Source organism: Myotis yumanensis, unplaced genomic scaffold (assembly GCF_028538775.1).
Source record: "Myotis yumanensis isolate MYYU_CA2020_CCGP unplaced genomic scaffold, mMyoYum1.0.hap1 SCAF_4, whole genome shotgun sequence".
NCBI classification, from domain to species: Eukaryota; Metazoa; Chordata; class Mammalia; order Chiroptera; family Vespertilionidae; genus Myotis; species Myotis yumanensis.
In genome coordinates this window covers 13,744,868-13,760,712 of record NW_027223755.1, presented here as the reverse complement: position 1 = coordinate 13,760,712, position 15,845 = coordinate 13,744,868, and the positions used below count along the sequence as shown (strand labels likewise).

General features: G+C 40.6%; 1 protein-coding gene and 1 non-coding gene across 7 annotated transcripts in view; both read left to right on the top strand.

Moving 5' to 3' along the window:
* Positions 1 to 15,845, top strand: part of CTNND2 (catenin delta 2) — a 760,996-nt gene that overhangs the window by 163,793 nt on the left and 581,358 nt on the right. The gene's annotated exons all lie outside the window — the stretch shown is intronic.
* LOC139009630 (small nucleolar RNA SNORD38) lies at positions 10,391 to 10,454 on the top strand. The gene has a single exon (XR_011471357.1). It is a non-coding gene; the product is annotated as a small nucleolar RNA SNORD38 (small nucleolar RNA).

The window sequence follows — 15,845 nt, the reverse complement described above, 5'->3', positions numbered from 1 at the left end:
ACAGGAAGCTGATAGGACAGAGTATGGAGAGAGAGATAGTTTCCCTTGGGCAAAGGTGTCAGAGAAGAGTCCACTTTATCTCCCCTTTTCATCTGTGTGCAGAACATACTGCAAGAAAAACTGGAGTAGGCTCGGAGAGGAAGTTGGAGTGAAAATTGGTGGAAGAAATATTATTAAATTAAGATATGCAAATTACACCATCTTTCTGGCAGAAGTTAGCAATGATCTGAAATGACTTCTGATGAAAAGTGAAAGAAGAAAGTGCCAAAGCAGGGCTGCATCTGAATATCCAGAAGACAAAAATCATGACCACAGAAGAAACGTACAACTTTAACAGACAATGAAGACACTGAAATTGTTAAAGATTTTACCTACCTTGGTTCAGTTATCAATTCAAATGCAGATCAGCCAGGAAATCAAAGGAAGTCTGAAACTTGGAAGGGCAGCAATGGAAAAATTAAGAAGATCACGGAGAACAAAGATGTGTCATTAGAGACCAAAGCTAAGGTCATCCATAGCTTCCTATTCCCATTTACTATGTACAGATGCGAAAGCTGGATAGTGAAGAAAGCTGATAGGGAAAAAAATGGATTAGTTGGAAATGTGGAAATGTGCTGTCGAAGGAGAACTTTGAATACCCTGGACTGCCTGAGGATGAACAGATGGGTCCTAGAGCAAATTAAACCGGAAACCCCTGGAAGCCAACATGGCAAAACTGCAGCTGTCCTACCCCAGGCACATCATGAGAAGGCAGGGTTCTTTGGAGAGGACGATTATGCTGGGAAAAATAAAAGTAGCAGGAAAAGAGAAAGACCAGATATGAGATGGCTTGACTCCATAAAAGGAGCCATAAGCACAAGTCTGCAGGAGCTGAGTAGGGCAGGTGAGGACAGGACATTGTGGCCACCACTCATTCATGGGGTCACCAGGAGTCGGAGCTGACTGGATGTCACGTAACACACAGGTTTAAAGTCCCACCTTTTAAAAAATATTTTTAACCGTGTTAATGTATTTTTCCTGACAATATATGAGTTACCATTTAGTGTCATAAATAATGTCCTAGAATTAGCAAAATACAGAAATTTAGAGTTGAAAAGTTCTTAGAAATATTTAACTGTCTTTTAAGATGTAGAAATGAAAGCTCCAAAAGGTTAAGGAAAGTCAAACAGTGAGTTATCTACATGGTGACATTGAAGGCCTTCAAGGCTTTTTTGAAGCTATTTTCCCTTGGGGAAGCAGAGGAAATTTTAATTTATGGGTTTTGTAATCATAAGTTGTTGCTGTTCTAAAATTTTGCTTATAAAATGCTATTTCCATAACAGAGAGAGTAGGAAGAAAACATTAAAATTTTTATTTCTATTTAGGTTCTATCTAAAAAGTAATTGAACTTCTATCATTTACTCTGTACGGTGGCAGCCACGTGTCCTTTGGTCCTGGTTTGGGCATGGTGGATTGTCACTCATCATCTGTTGTAGCCTTTTTTTTTTTTTTTAAAAAAAATATCTTTCTTGACTGGAAAGCCTGGAAAAGTAAAAAACAACAACAACAACAACAACTATTTTCCAGGCTCCTTTTCATTTTGACTTTTGGATTTGTTTGAGGTTTTTAAGGGTTGGATCACTTGCAGTATGCATATATGCATAACCCATGAACACAGAGAATAGAGTGGTGAAGGCCTGTGGTGGAGGGGTGGGGATGGACTAGAAGAGATCAATGGGTGAAAAAGGGGTCGTATGTAATAAATTCAACAATAAAGATTTTTAAAAAAAGAAGGCAAACATCGCCTTAGCCAGTTTTGTCAGTGGATAGAGCATTGGCCTGCAGACTGAAGGGTCCTGGGTTTGATTCTGGTCAAGGGCACCTACCTTGGTTGTAGGTTCTATCCCCAGCCCTGGTTGGGGAGAATACAGGAGGCAACCAGTCTATGCATTTCTCGAACGTGGATGTTTCTCTGTGTCTCTCCCCCTCCCTCCCACTCCCTCTAAAAATCAATGGAAAAAACTCCTCAGGTAAAGATTAACAAAACGAAACAAAGGCAACTATCAGATGAGGTCTTCCTCTGCCTCTGAATGGAGGCTAGGGAACACCATTAGGTTTGTGAATGTCAAGGAAAGGATGGTTCTAGCAGGCCTGTTCTGTTTCCGAAGTCACAAATTGTCAAAATTCACAGTGATGGGATGCTTCGTTTTCAGTCTTTTACTGTAGTGGCTACCCTGGTGAGCAAGTTCAGAAAGTAAAAGGAGCTAATTATGCAATGCCTAGATGAATCTCAAAAACATTATGTTAAGTGAAAGAAGGTAGACAGAAGAGGGTACATAGTCTCTGATTCCATTTATAAGGCATTCACACAAAAACAAAGCTACAGACAGATATTTCAGTGGGTACCTGGGGATCAGGGGCAGGGCTTGATGACAAATGGACAGGAGGATACTCCTTGGGGTGATAAAACTATTCTATATCTTCCTTGTCATGATGCTTACATGCTTGTAGACAATTGCCTAAATTTGTTAAACTTTATACCTAAGAAGGGTGAATTTTACTTAATGTAAGTTTTGCCTCTATAAATTTGACTTTTAAAAAATGGTTGGAGAACACTGGTCTCTCCCCTGTGTGTGTTTTACCGCCATCGTTCAGATCACACCCAGGGAAATGATTTTGTTTTGGACTAAAACAGCACACATTTATTATTTCACTGTTTCTGTGAGCCTGAAGTCCAGGAACTGTTCATCTGGGTTCTCTGCTCAGGATCCAGATGTGTCTGGGCTGGGTTTTTTTCTGAAAGCTACCTGAGAAGGTATCTGCTTCCATGTTCACCCAAGTTCTTGGCAGAATTTATTTCCTTGCACCTTTAGGTCCGAGGGCCCAGGGTTCTTGCTGGTAGGGGCTGGAGGCTGCCCTCAGCCTAAGAAGAAGTCTGTGGGCCCACAGTTCCTAGCCCTGGGGGCTTCCCAGTGTGGCTGCTTACCTCCTCAAGCCAGAAGAAGAGCCTCTCCAGTGAGTCTGTTAGCCAGATGGAATCTTAGATGATGTAGCGCAATCACAGGTATGACATCCCTTCACTTTGCCATTTTCTGTTTGTTAGAAGCAAGTCACAGCTCCTGCCCACACTCAAGAGGAAAGGATAACACAATGCTGTAAATGCCAGGAGACAGACACGTGTGTCTATGGGTGGCGGGGGAAGGGGGGACAACCTAAAGTCTGTGCACCACAGACAGGAGGAAGCTATAGGGGAGCTTGCTGGTTACTGATGGGGAGAATTTCAGGGTATGGTGGACACAGGTGGGAAATGGGGGAAGGAGGGAGGAGTGGGAGCTGAGTCAAGAGCAGGGGATTCCTGAGCATGTGAGGATGAGGGTTTGGCAGGAGGCGGATGGAGCAAAGGTTCAAATTTGACCCTACATTGCAGTACTTCCCTGAAGAAAGTTTCAGTCTCTCTAGATGCCAGCTCAACTCAGATTAAAAAACAACAACACACCAACAAAACGATATTTCAAGAGAATCAAAATATATCTGTATGAATAAAATAGAGAGTAGAAGTTTCACATTTCTTCCTCTAACTCACAGCTCAGCCTCAGATGTCTTATCCCAAATATCACTTTATATATATCTATATATCTATATCTATATATATCTATATATATATGTATATATGTATACTTTTACATAAACAGGATCTGCCTTTTGCCTTTTCCATTTTATACTACTTTTCTTTTTCTAGTAATTATTCGAATTATTTTTTAATAGCAGACTGGCTCAAGATGGGCTCAAGCATGGAACTGGGTGGGGGAGGTCCTTTTGGCTGGTATACTGCTCTGATGTGATCTGTTCCCACATGTACAACGGGAAGCATCCTTGGACTGGAGGAAAAAGAGTATATCAGCCTGGCAGAGGTCAGTGTGGTGTGTGCCCCTCATAGGTGTTTGATTATTTGATTATTTATTCCTGTACTACTGACAAATATCAGTTCTTCAAATGCTTGTAGCCATTTTCTTTCTTTACCCTCTGGCTTCATCTTCAGACAGTTTCTCTATTTAACTGTCAGAAAATAGATCATTGGGTAAGACAGTGAGAATTCTCTTATTTAATTCCAGAGAAATCTGCCTTCTGCTCAAGCTCTGGAGAAAAACACATTGGCCTTGATTATCCTCAGTTGGGTGTCACTGGGTTTGTGTTTGTGTTGTAGATATTTTCCATGTTTCTTATTGTGATTGCATCAATTATTTTCTTTAATTCCAGCCAATTTCAGGGAAGGGGGCCAAGGAAATATCCTTCCCGGAGGTAGCTTTTCCCTTTCAACTATGAGTCACAACTAAGCTGTAACAGCTATGTCATCATTAGGCCTGACAGAGAGTCTCCAAAGGAACAAGCCGAGTGTATAGTCATTGAGCCTGTACGCTTAAGTGTATTTGTCTTATTACGGATTAAAGGTTGGGATGCATTCGTTAGAGCTGATGTAAATGGAATCTCTGGGACCAGCGCATTCAGTTCTAATCCTTACTGACCTCCCCTCATGTTTGCTATCACCTGGGAACCAGAACTTGAGCTGCATCCCTGATGCTCAGGGCTTGAGTCTGGGATCCCTGTGTGTGATGGACGTGCCTTTAGCCCTTGAGAGTCAGTCACTCATATTTTCATCAGGGCCATGTTAAAGTTAACCATCTGCTACTTTCTGTCATCTGTTTCTTGACCTAAGTGAAAAATGGTATGTGTCACTTCAGTTCTCATTAGGTAGGCATCTGTATGCTGAGAAGGCTCCGTAATTAATCTTCATGTAGTGAATGTCAGCCAAGGCCATGCGTGGAATTGTTCTGAAGTGTGAGCTGTCTTCACACCTTTGTAGGTGGTCCTTTGAGGTCAAGCCTGAACAAGATTGATAGGACGAGCACCATTGAGGATTCTTAGATAATTAATTTCAAAGAGTTTGACTACATTTAGTCTTTTATCATTGTGATTAAAACAGCATATTCAAAATTTTTGTTCAAAAGTCCTTTTTTTCTTCTTCTTCTATATCCTCCTCATGAAAAATGCAAAAATTGTAGGATGTAACTAATGATGCCTTGAGTTAAAGATCCTAGTACACACGCTGAGATGCTACATAAAGATTTCAGGAGAACCTCTCAGACAAGGGATGATTTCTTGAATCTTTCCCTCCAGGATAATATTTCCTTGCTCCTTCTTCATATTTCAGCTACTAATTGGTTCTAATCAAAGACATTTGGTTTTGATAAAAATATATTTTGTATCTTTATTCCAAATTATTTGGAAAATATATAAGATATCTAGATAAATAATTAAAACCCAGTCTTTTAAAAGAACTATCTTTTCTTTCTTTTTTTTTTTTTTTTTTTGCCAGGGCCCCTGTGGCTCAGTAGGTTGAGTGTAGCCCCGTGCACCAAAAGGTCGCCAGTTTGATTCCCGGTCAAGGTACATGCCCAGGTGTGGGTTCAATCCCCGGCTGGGGTGCATATGGGAGGCAACCAATCGATGTTTCTCTCTCACATCAATGTTTTTTTCTCTCCCTCCTTCTCCCTTCTTCTCTCTCCAAAATCAATCAAAACATAATAAAAAATCTTTTTCAGGCACAGAAGACTGAAAGTCATTTTTATTTATTTACTAAATACCTCTGTGCAGTTATCTTTCTGCTCCCTGAGGAAGAGGAGATGGGTGATTTGGTAGGTAGATAGAAGAATTAAATGATATGGAAGAAGAAGACCAGAACAGATCAAGGACAACGACTGGTCTACACATGAGGCATCATGTTGGCAGGAAACACAGTAAAGCAAGTGCTCTCGAGTACCTCCTTCATGACATGGAGATGTGAGTCTGAAACTAATTTTAAATAGTGTCTGTCAGAACGGGGAAATAAACTGGGAGCTACAATCAGATACTGAAGGATTGACAGCTGTGTTAGTTATCCCTACCACAATAATGCTGTATAACAAACAACTACAAAATCTCAGTGCTACACAACAGGAAGCCTTTATCGCTCACAGCTCAGCTCTGCTGATCTGGACTGTACTCCCTTTTGTGTCGTCTGGGGTCAGCTGGATGTCAGCTGGGACAACAGGATGCACAGTTTCTACTCACTATGTTTCATCCTCCCCTAGGCATGTCCTTGCATATTCTCTTAGCAATGGCTGAGGCATGAGACAGAAGACACACCCAACTGCACAGTGCTTTTTATGCTTTTGCTTGTGTCATTTTGGCCATTACCAGTTACATGGTCAAGCCAAGAGACGGCATGCAAAATTCATTCTTATTAAATTCTTATTCAGTTAAACCACTAATATTTTTGGGTGTTTTTTAAAAATATATTTGTATTGATTTCAGAGAGGAAGGGAAAGGGAGAGAGAGAGAGAGAGAGAGAGAAACATCAATGATGAGAATCATTGATCGGTTGCCTCCTGCACAACCCCCTACTGGGGATTGAGCCCACAATCTGAGCATGTGCCTGACCGAGAATTGAACTGTGACCTCCTGGTTCATAGGTTGAAGCTCAACCACTGAGCCACACCAATTGGGCTAGGGTGTTTTTAATGCAGCATAATCCAGCCTATCTTGACTGATAAAATCATGAAATATTTTCTCAGCATTATTTTTGTGTGACAGATGACAAATTATACAGATAACAAATACTTACAGCCATATGTTTTCTAAGGCTTTATAAAAGAAATTCTATACTTACACTTTAAGGGGCTTATATACTTTATAAGGGGTCATAATATTTCTTTCTTTCTTATACGTTCTTATAGTTTCATTCTTATATGCATGTATAAGTATATATTTTTGTGAATTATAATATACAGATTGTTACAGTTAATGATGTGGATGAAATTGCATCCTCATATATTGTCATTGCATATACAATCACATATGAAACTCATCAATAATAATTCTATATCTCAATATAATTTCAGTAGGTTAGCTTAATGTAAAATAAATATAAATATTTAATGTATAAAAATCCTTTGAGGTGTATGTATAATCACTTTGTCGAAGATGTCTATTGACTGAATTTGATAATATCATTAGGCTGTCAGTTAACTTCTATTTGGATTCACTTATACTTTACACCCTTTTATCGCGGGCATTCAGCTACCAGTTCCTCTTATCTGGCCAGCAGACTGGTTAAAATGCGGCCTTGTCTCTGATATCCAGTGGCAGAATTCTTCGCATGGAAGGTTTTTAGCTGAGGGTGTAGTGCTGGGGGCTCCTCTTAGGAGCTTTCCTACTGAAAACTTTGGTCTTATTAAAGCAGGAATGGATACTCAGAAAGCCTGTTGTACCTTCAAAGAAAGAGGAAAAATGTCCACCTGTGGCCCATGAGTATCTTAAAAACCCCCTTTCAGGATTCTGAGAATTCAGTTAGACACCACAGAAGATTATTTAATGTAGAATGGTTTTAGATGATCACAGAATATTTAACCAAAATGAGCATCCTTTTAATAAAGCAGCTGCCATGTGATTACATGTGATACCAATGAAACAAAATTAATCTTTTGAGAGTAATCCTGAGTTTGCACAGATTCTGTCATCACTAACTTCTTAAGTATTCTCTCAGCAGAATGTTTACTTCTTAACCCCAGTCCCCTAAATTTCAAGTACATCGGTTGTTTTAAAGTGGCCCTTTCTCTCTTTAGCTCAGTTGTTCCATCGGACTCTCATTTCAGGATCTCTTGGTTGACTCCTAGTTTGCTGGGCTCTCATACTCCTGCTCCCTTGCATTCGCTCACATGGCCCATGGCCATGTTGTCCCCACACACGATGAAGTAATGAGGTGTAACTAGCCTGATGCTGAACTGGACTCAGCTGCAACATGGAACAGAAACTCTGGACACTGGCTTTCCTTTGATCTCCACCGAATCCCCAGCCGCACTTCTATGACTAGACTGAGGGAAATGGGCTTTAGAAACCCAGGGATGCAGTTCCACACAAATAAAAATCACTCATCCTCCCATGGGGGTCTTTTTCCTCGAGATATCGCAAGGATGCCATCCCCAGCACTCAGTGAGGAAAGGGATACCCTGCTTCCACCAATAACAGGACAAAATTTATTTTGGAGGTTCCTCCTTCTCTTCTTGTTTTTTAAATACTCTTTTCATCTTGGCCCTTTTCTGTTCCTCTCACTGTGCCTTTGAAGAATGTTATCTTCCCCTTATTTTCACTTGCATTGCTGAAAATTTACAGAAGTTTTACTCAATACTCTTTTCATTGATTTAGAGTTTTTCACTCAATTGCTTTGTGCCCCAAGGACAATTTAAACTTAACACACCCATAGCTAATCTCAGTTTTTCTTTGTTTCTAACCTTCTCATCTTGTCATCCTTGCTCTGGTTCTCAGATGATTCAGTCATCCTGCCACTTCCAGGAAAAAGCCCCTTCATTGCACACAGCCGATTAATTACCAAGCCCTAATTCTCCTCTTACCTCTTTAACATCTGGTCCCCTCCATCCCTATCTCCACTTAGTTCATGCTTTTATGACTCCCTACTCTCTACTCTGTCTCCCAGTGGGCTCTTGGCGTTTACTCTGATTTGTGCTAGCCTATTCACACAATGACAGAGCAATGTTTCTAAAATGTAAGCCTGGCCATATTGTCCCAACACTTAATAGTAAGATTGAGTGTAACAGACCTTTTCCACAGATATTCACTTGATAAATGTTGGAGTAATTTGTGGCGGTTTTAAAAAGATTGCTCTTGTGGGTGAGTGGGAAGAGATCAGCCAAAGAACTTGTATGCATATATGCATAACCCATGGACACAGACAATAGGGTGGTGAACATATGTAATACTTTCAACAATAAAAAATTAAAAAAAAAGAAATATAGTCAAATAGTCAGCCCTAAAAAGCATATAATAGTATACTTCTAAATAAGGCATAAGTCAAGAAAAAATATCAAGAGGAATTTTTAAATGTTTATAACTAAATGAAAATGAAACCAATGTACCAAAATTTGGGGAATACAGCAAAAGCAGTGACTAGAAGAAAATTTATGGTATTGAATGCATATATTAAAAAAGAATGATCCAAAATCAATAATCTAAATTTCCATCTTAGGAAAGAAAAAAAGGAAGGAAATTAAGTCAAAGTAAGCAGAGGAAAATAAATAAAAATAATTGGAGTAGAAATCAATGAAATTAAAAACAGTAAATCAATACAGAAAATCAGTGAAACCAAAATAGTTTTTTTTAAGAATCAATAAAATCGATAAGCCTTTAGCCAGAATACCTAGGAAAATAAGAAAGAGGACACAAATTACTTATATCAGAAATTAAAGAAGGGACATTACTATAGATTCTATGGAAATTAAAAAGATAATAAAGGAATACTATGAACAATTCTATGCCCACAAATTTGACAATCTTGATGAAATGGACCAATTTTTTGAAAGACACAATCTGCCAAAACTCAATCAAGAGGAAAAGATTATCTGAAAAGATGTTGTTTCATTCTTTGTAATCAATAATTAATAACATTCAAACAGAAAGTCACTGGCGCATGTTGGTTCACTGGTGAATTCCACCAAACATTTAAGGAATTAATGTTACCAGTTCTCTACAATCTCTTCCAGAGGATAGACACTAAGGGACTACTTCCTAACTCATTCTGTGAGGCCAGCATTCCCCAAATGCCATCATCAGACAAAGACATTACAAGAAAAGAAAACTACAGACCAATATCTCTCATGAACATAGATGCAAATATCCTCAACAAACTATTAGCAAGTTGAATAAAATAAAGTATGTAAGAATGAAACACTGTGACCAAGTAATGTGGTCCCTCACATTAACAGACTACAAAAGAAAAATCACATGATCATATCAATAGATGCAGGAAAAGCATTTGACAAAATCCAATGCCCATTGATGATAAAAACTAAGTGTAAACTAGGAATAGGAAGGAGCTTTTCTCAAAGTGGTAAAGAATATCTACAAAAACCTACTGCGCACATCATATTTAATGGTGAGAAACTTGAAGCTTTCCCACTAAGATCATGAGCAAGACAGAGATGTCCTGCTTACCACTCCTTTTTAGCAGCTTACTGGCAGTCCTTGCGTGTTCAACATGCTTTGTTTGGGAATCTGGCTTTTTGTCATGGGTGCTTCCTTCCCATCCTTCAGTTTCCATTTAAATTATCTCTGCTAAGACAGGCCTTCCCTGACAGCCCACCTGAATAATGCCCACTCTTCACCCAAAGTTAACTCTACCACACATGAAAGTTACAGAGGTGAAGAGCACAGACTGGCCTCAAATTGGCCAGGTTAAAATTCAAAACCAAGATTCCTTATCCCTCTGTCTCTGAGTTTCCTCATTTGAAAGGTGGAGATAATATTATGAGGAATAACTTACCTGATAAAGTTGTGGTTGGGGTTTTGAAAAGGTTGATGTTCTCAGTGATGAAAACTTTGTCCAGTTCTGCTACTGACTTTAAGTGATGAAAAGGTTGATGTGTGTCATGCACTAAGGATAGTACCTGGGACATAGAAATCCCTCTGTTAGTGATTATTATAATACTAGAGGCCTAGTGGATGATATTTGTGCATGGGTAGGGTCCCTAGTGGCTTCCAGCTGCTGGCCGGGATGCCTCCCTTCTCCGGCTGCCTGCCACTGCTGCTGCCAGACCCACCCCCTGGTCGAACTTGTGGTCGAACTCCCAGTCGAGGGAACAATTTGCATATTAGGTTTTTATTCTATAGGACTAGTGACCTGGTGTACAGATTCATGCACATTGAAAGGAAATTAATTAGAAGGTGGCCAGCGGGGCGGGACTGGGCAAGACAGGTTGGACACACCCTGGAGCCATCCTCCCGTGGTCCCTCCCTGGCGGGCCACACCTGGGGCGTCACTGTGGCTGGAAGGGCATCTGCGGAGTGAGCGGGGTCCCTCCAGCAGGTGGGGTCCCGTGGCCTGGCCTGCGGGGATTGGGCCAAAACCAGCTCTTCAACATCTCCCAAGGGGACCTGGAGTGTAGAAGGAACTCTGCAAAGTTGCTGTCATACAGGGTGTGGAATGCAAATGCAAGTGTGCAGTAAACCAGATTTGGGGCTGACAGTACCCCAGCAACAACATAACCCATGGCCGAAGTTGGAATCGCACAGCCCCGAGAGGAATCTGGCTCTCTCCTCTCTGGTTCCAGGGTGTGTCACCTGAGAACCGCCACTGACAAGTCACTGCAGCTCAGCAGCTTCTGCGTTGAGCGTCTGCCCCCTGGTGGTCAGTGCTTGTCATAGCTACCAGTTGGATGGACACTTAGCATATTAGCATTTTATATATAGATATTAGCATTAGCTTATAAAATGGAAAATAAAGTTTAATACATTTTAATTGCTTATTTTTTATTCCCTCTTCTACAATAACACTGTCAGGGCAGGAATCATATCTGCCTTTTTAAAGACTATGGCCCCAGCTATTTCTGACACATAGGAAAACCTTAGCAAATATTTTCTGAAAAAAATGAATTCAGATTAGACTTTTGCAAATAAATTAAACTATGTTGCTGAGACAGAAATGGTTTTGTGAGGGCAATGGAATGACAGCTGCTAATAGAATTGGGTGAGGCTTTGTCATTTCCAACCTCTACATAGCAGCTAAAAGTGAAAGTTCTCAGAACAAATCCTGCTGTGATGGCAGGCATTTTTAAGGCAAACATTGATCCTCAAGCAGGCACAAAGGAGTTCATACCATTGTCTGTGGGATCATAGAGAATCCTCTTAGACATGGTTGATCTTCAGCTGCTACTCATTGGCACAACCGTATAGGCTGCTAAATAATCATCCTTCATGCTGGTTGGTATATAATTCCTGTCTGGGTTCCCAGAGTGCTTCTGACCTCCCTTAGGATCTGCAGGAAGTCAGCTTTAATGTCCCCCAAAACGTTATTAGCTGGCACTTGGATGCCATTAGTTTCAACCATGACAGGGCATTTCTAATATCTGTTATGCTAACAAATCACTAATTTCACCCATCCAAATTTATTATGATGCAAATTATTAAACTATCTGCTATTGGTTGTATATAAAGATAGCTGAGACTCTGGCAGGAGCCTCCCTCTGGAAGAACTGGCTTCTGATTGGAAAGGGACTAGATCAGTCCTGGAGTAGGAACTCCTCAGGAGGCCACGTGATCATCTTTCAGTGTGGCTTAGACCAGGACTGCAAGTGCAGCCCCAGCACCAAATCCAGCTGCTGTCTGGTTTCCTGGGACCTGTAAGCTAAGAATATTTTCCAATTATTTTTAAATAATTGAAAAATATTCAAAAGAAGAAGAATATTCTGATATGAAAATTATGCAAAAGTCAACCTTTAGCATCTATACAGTTTTAGAGGAGCACAGCTTGCTTATTTGTTTATTCACTGTGTATCCCAGCTGTGGCAGTGACGTGGCAGAGAGGACTAGTTGGGACAGAGACCTTATGACCCATAAATCTGAAAATGCTTACTGTTTGTCCCTTTATGGAAAGAGTTCATTTATCCTTGTTTAATATAAATGTGGGCAGTGTTACACTGTCCATGCTCATTGTTTTAAAGTAAATTATAGATATCCATAAAAAGCATAAAATATCTATAAAAACTGTGGTAGATGTTTAAATAAATTAGACATTGCAGGTGATGTGAACTATCTTCTAAGATTGTTTAGTGATATTGGACAATACTTAGCATGTACTAAATATTTAAAACAATGCAAGACAAAATCTATACTAATAATAGAGGAATATGCAAATTGCCCAGGATGCTATCACAGTAACAGTAATGACCAAATAACAGTCTGTGTGGGGCTACGAGTCCAGCAGGGGGGTTAGTGAGGGATGACAAAATGACTGAACAGCAGTCTGCGTGGGGTGACCAGGCTGGCAGGGGGGTTATTGAGGGACGGACAAATGACTGAACAGCAGGCTTTGTGGGGCAACCAGGCCAGCAGGGGGGGCAGTTAGGAGTGACCAGGCTGGCAGGGGGGGAGCAGTTAGTGGCCACCAGGCCATTAGTGGGGGGGCAGTAAAGGGCAACCAGGCCAGCAGAGGGGGGCAGTTGTGGGCACACCAGGCCGGTAGGGGGTGACAGTAAGGGATGACCAGGCTGGCAGGAGGGGTAGTTGTGGGTGACCAGGCCAGCAGGGTGGGGGCAGTTGGGGGCAACCAGGCCGGCAGGGGGGGCAGTAAGGGGCTATCAGGCCAGCAGGCAGAGGCAGTTAGGGGTGATCAGGCTGGCAGGGGGGGCACTTAGGGGTGATTAGGCAGGCAGTGGTCCCAGATTGTGAGAAGGCAGTCGGACATCCCATGAGGGGTCCCGGATTGGAGAGGGTGCAGGCTGGGCTGAGGGGACCCTGCCCCCGTGCATGAATTTTGTACACCAGGCCTCTGGTACAAATTATAACCACAGTGTTAATATTTAATATATGTATGTAATGAGAAAGAGATGGACCAAATTAAGGGATAATGGGTAATAATATTTACTTTGCTGTATTGCCTTAATAAATGTATATTTATTCTAATAAAAAAAACTTGCATCAGTTTTAAAATGGCAATCCTATATAATAAAAGCCTAATATGCTAAGTGTCCGGACAACTGGTGTGTCATTCAACTAATCAAAGCGTAATATGCTATGATATGCTAAGGCCACTCAAATGCTCGCTATGATGTGCACTGACTACCAGGGGGCAGACACTCTGACTTGTAGTTTAGCTTGCTGCTGGGGTCCAGCTGATTGGGACTGAGCAAAGCAGGCTAGACATGCCCTGGAGCCCTCCGCAGTCTCTCCCTGGCTGGCCAACCTCCTTTGTCCCTTCCCGGCCCTGATCGTGTACCAGTGGGGTTCCTCAGCCGGGCCTGTGACCTCTTACAACCCGGGACTCCTCAGGGGATGTCAGAGAGCTGATTTCAGCCCTATCCCACAGGCCAGGCCAGGGACCCCACTGGTGTACAAATTCGTGCACTGGGCCTCTAGTATATAATAATGTAGAACATCAAACTTATGCCAAATCTAAGGAAAAGGAAGTCTGCATAGTCTTCTTCATTAGTGAATGAAACATGAATATGCCATTGTTATGGAATAAAAATATTCCATTATTCTCAAGAGATAAGAGAGAATTATTATAATACATACTTAGGAAAACATTACTTAATGTTTATCCATTCCATTGTAAAAGAAAAGAAAGAGGATTGGTGGATTCTTTGTCCCTAGATCAGTGGTTCTCAACCTTCTGGCCCTTTAAATACAGTTCCTCATGTTGTGACCCAACCATAAAATTATTTTTGTTGTTACTTCATAACTGTAATGTTGCTACTGTTATGAATCATAATGTAAATATCTGATATGCAGGATGGTCTTAGGTGATCCCTGTGAAAGGGTCATTCGACCGCCAAAGGGGTCGCGACCCACAGGTTGAGAACCGCTGCCCTAGATCTTAGCGATTCTAAGGTGGATAATTCTACTCCTGAACTACAATGGATTGAGACGTCCTAATCTAATAGGTAGGACACAAAGCTGTCAAGAAAAAAATATTTTCCCCTTAGGGCTTGCCACTGAACAAGAACTTGGATGGATTATGATGGGATATTCATTTCCTCTAAGGCCAGTTACTAGACACTGGTCTTGAACAATAAGTGATGTGACAGGATATGACAGAATTGGCATTTTTAGTAATATACTATATAAACCATCTTCCTCCTTTGTGTGATCCCTCTTCTTCAGGCTGCCTCTTCCTGATCTGACCTTTTTATGATTATAATCTGCCTGCAGTCCTGTAATTCCTCAAGCCAATAATGTTCACTGAAGGCCATACTTCTTTAGGTAACATCTTTCAAAATGACCTGCTGTATACCATAGTTTTGGAGACTCCCATGTCTATTTAAGGTGACAAGCAAAGTTGAGAGGTTCTAAGTCCTATTTAGTTTCCATTGGACTGAGAATCTCCAAAAAGACTTGATTTTCCTATTCAGCCAGCATTGATTGGGTGTTTACTTCTTGAAAAGCAGTACTCAAGATACTGCCAAACAGAGGGAGAGGGAGCAGGGGGAGATATACAGAATTAGAAATTGCAATCCTTATATGAGTACTTTCTGTTCTCTGTTAGATAAACAGTCAATCCTCATTATTTGAAGACTCTACATTTTTGAGTTTGGCTACTTGCTAAACTTTGTTGGGAACCCCAAAATCAGTATTTATGTTTCCTTGGGTCATTAAGCAGAGTGGTGATAAATGTTAGTCACATTTGACATGCACATTTCCAGCTGAGATCAAACAAGGTGTGATGCTTTACCTTCTGGGTCCATCTCTCACAGTATAAACAAGTGTTCTTTTGGCAATCTACTCTGTGACGTTTTTTTCTCTTCTTTGGTTTTTGTTTGTTTGTTTTGTTTTGTTGGTGCTTTTGCTGTTTAAAATGGCCTGGAAGCATAGTGCGGAAGTGCTGTTCTAGTGTGCCCAAGTGAAGGAAGGTTGTGATAGTGTGTTAGGTAGGCTTCATTCAGGCTTGAATTATAATGCTATTGGCTGTGAGTTCAATGCTAATGAGTCAAAAAATATGTATTAAATAAGTGCCTTTAAAGAGAAACACACATAAAACAAGGTTATGTTGATAGGTTGATGACAATATTATCATCAGGTTCAATTTTCAGTGCCTCAGGGCTCACATTGACTTTGTAGAACATAGCTACTATGAATAATGAGATATTGTATTGTATTATGCTTAGGCTGGCACTTTAAGGAAAATTCTTAGAATAATAAGTCTTAGAATCATTGATTCAACAAATATGTATTGAGCATTTCTGTAGGCTGACTGTGTCATAGAAATGTATAGTTTAAACCTATATATCTTATTAATCAATGTCACCCAATAAATTTAAATT